The 3,310-nt window shown below is 52.4% G+C and overlaps 1 pseudogene; it reads left to right on the top strand.

Moving 5' to 3' along the window:
• The first annotated feature begins 1,523 nt into the window (after positions 1–1,523).
• On the top strand, positions 1,524–3,043 carry LOC106727962 (annotated as a pseudogene).
• Positions 3,044–3,310: the final 267 nt, after the last annotated feature.

Genomic DNA, 3,310 nt, shown 5'->3' with positions numbered 1-3,310 from the left:
ATACCCAAAAGAAATGGAAACATGTTCACACAAAAAACTTGTACACAATGTTCATAGCAGTGTTATCCATAAGAGTCTCAAACTGGAAACAACCCAAGTATTCATCAACTAATGAACGGATAAACAAAATGTGGTATACGCATACACTAGAATATAGCATACATAAAACTTTAAAATGTTATGCTAAATGAAAGAAGCCAGTCACAAAAGACCAGTTACTATGACTGCATTTATGTGAAATGTCTCCCGCCCCCATAGGCATATCCCTGGAGGCATGTACTACTTTAAGCAATAAAACAAAATTTTAAAAAATAAAAATAAAAAAAATAAAATGTTAAAAAAAAATAAATAAAAAAGAATGCAGATTAGTGACTGCCTGGGGCTAGGGCGGGAGGACAGGGAGGGGGCACTGAAAAAGGGAGGTGACTGTTAATGGTATGGGTTTCTTTCGAAGTGTTGCTAAAGTCCTACAATTGGCTCCTCTCTGAGGGGGCGTGGCTAGGCCCTGGGGGGCGTGGCTGGACTCTTGGGCCAGCTTAAAGCCCGGCTGAGGCACAGCGGCCCACGCTATGGTTGCTGTTACGTGTCTAGGCGTGGAGGAGTGCGTTTGCCTCTGCGGTGTGGGCTCTTCGCGGGGATGTCGGTGTCCTCAGCAGTGCCAGGGTCCAGCTGAGACTGCAGCGGCCGAAGGCAAGCTGGCCCCGGCCCTGGCCTTGGCAGAAAAGCACGTCCAGGCGAATGCAGCAGCGCGGTGCTGTGCGGGGAGTGGAGGAATCCAGAGCCCCATGCCGCCCCTGCACTGCTCGCTGCAGGACCTGCCTGTGGAGATGCTGATGGAGATCTTCGCCTCGCTCCCCGGCAACGCCCTGCCCAGCCTGGCCCAGGCCTGCACCAAATTCCACCACATCCTGCACACTGACCGCATCTGGAGACGGCGCTGCCTGGAGGAGTTTGGCGTTCGTGAAACCTTGCAGAACTGTTCACACAAAAAACTTGTACACAATGTTCATAGCAGTGTTATCCATAAGAGTCTCAAACTGGAAACAACCCAAGTATTCATCAACTAATGAACGGATAAACAAAATGTGGTATACGCATACACTAGAATATAGCATACATAAAACTTTAAAATGTTATGCTAAATGAAAGAAGCCAGTCACAAAAGACCAGTTATTATGACTGCATTTATGTGAAATGTCTCCCGCCCCCATAGGCATATCCCTGGAGGCATGTACTACTTTAAGCAATAAAACAAAATTTTAAAAAATAAAAATAAAAAAAATAAAATGTTAAAAAAAATAAATAAAAAAGAATGCAGATTAGTGACTGCCTGGGGCTAGGGCGGGAGGACAGGGAGGGGGCACTGAAAAAGGGAGGTGACTGTTAATGGTATGGGTTTCTTTCGAAGTGTTGCTAAAGTCCTACAATTGGCTCCTCTCTGAGGGGGCGTGGCTAGGCCCTGGGGGGCGTGGCTGGACTCTTGGGCCAGCTTAAAGCCCGGCTGAGGCACAGCGGCCCACGCTATGGTTGCTGTTACGTGTCTAGGCGTGGAGGAGTGCGTTTGCCTCTGCGGTGTGGGCTCTTCGCGGGGATGTCGGTGTCCTCAGCAGTGCCAGGGTCCAGCTGAGACTGCAGCGGCCGAAGGCAAGCTGGCCCCGGCCCTGGCCTTGGCAGAAAAGCACGTCCAGGCGAATGCAGCAGCGCGGTGCTGTGCGGGGAGTGGAGGAATCCAGAGCCCCATGCCGCCCCTGCACTGCTCGCTGCAGGACCTGCCTGTGGAGATGCTGATGGAGATCTTCGCCTCGCTCCCCGGCAACGCCCTGCCCAGCCTGGCCCAGGCCTGCACCAAATTCCACCACATCCTGCACACTGACCGCATCTGGAGACGGCGCTGCCTGGAGGAGTTTGGCGTTCGTGAAACCTTGCAGAACCTGGAGAAGATCGGTATGTCTTATCGAGAAGTCTATGTGAAGCTGTTCCCATACAGACACATTTTGGGATTGTGGCAGCTAGATACTGAGGACTATAGAACACTGCTGAATGTCGTGGTGGACGGCTTATGCATTACTGGTTGGACGTACGGGCCTTCCCTTGACACCCATGTGGATGGCCCACTGCAATTCGAGCCCTCGTTCAGAATTCGCCTGACGGAGAGGAAATCAGCCACGGTGGAGTGCATGGAAGGCCGCCTCAGCAGGCCCCACAACCGCCACATGCAGATTCAGAAGGACAGGCTCACCATCCATTGCAACAAGACAGACCACCGAAAGGATTTAACAGCAAGACTTAGGGAAGATCGGGCGCTGGTGCTGGGGCGGGAGGACAGATATAGTATGACTGCCTGGCCTACCGCCGCCTCTACCTCCCACCGAGCCACCCGGACCACCTCATCAGGCCAGGCCTCTTCCAAGGCAACTATGATGCCTTCGGCCTAAAGATTGTCATGCTCAGCTTCCATGGGAAGTATGCCAGGGTCACGAAGATCACGGGAGACTCCATTGGGATGTTAGAGATCCACCTCATGCGCCACATCCAACTGCTGGATGGCAAGATCTTCCGCAACTTCAAGCAGCTCTCCCGCGTGGTCCACGAGATTGACGAGCAGGCGATCCGGGAGCAGCAGCAGCAGCAGCAAGAAGACGGGACTGAGGAAAGCGAGGGCCATGGCTGGCAGAGCCCTGCCCAGCCTAGCGTGGGGGAGTCCCGGGCTGCAGCTTCGGAGGAGCAGCCTGTCCCGTTTGTTCTGCCTGTGGGCGTGCGCTCAATAGACCAGAACTACCCCCGAACCTGCAGGATGTGTTTCTATGGCGTGGACACTGTTACCTTATCTGGCTCAGCCTACCGGGAGCGCTTCCCTGGAGTCTTCATCCTGTTCGATGAGAACCACTTCGGGTTCATCTGGCTGGAGTTGAAATACTTCATCCTGTACGGCAGAGTCCAGAACACCTTCCAGAATGTGGAGGCACCATCCCCGCAGGCCTTCCTGGAGATGCTCAAGGACATTCATTCCGAACCCCCTGGGAGGAGCAGCTTGCAGATTTGACCTTCTGACCAGGTTACCCACCTTTGTTTGTTTTTTTAATCCTCACCCGAGGATATTTTCCCATTGAGGTTTAGAAAGAGTGGGATAGAGAGGGAAAGAGAAATACTGATGTGAGAGAAACACATCAGTGGTTGCTTTCTGCCCAAGCCCGGACCAGGGCCAGGCTGGGTAGGAGCCAGAAACTGAGGTAGAAATAAACCTTAGACCAGTGGTCTCAACTTTTCTAATGCTGCGACCCTTTAATACAGTTCCTGATGTTGTGGTAAC

Source organism: Myotis brandtii, unplaced genomic scaffold, assembly GCF_000412655.1.
Source record: "Myotis brandtii unplaced genomic scaffold, ASM41265v1 scaffold508, whole genome shotgun sequence".
Lineage (NCBI taxonomy): Eukaryota > Metazoa > Chordata > Mammalia > Chiroptera > Vespertilionidae > Myotis > Myotis brandtii.
This window is presented reverse-complemented; position numbering and strand designations above follow the sequence as displayed.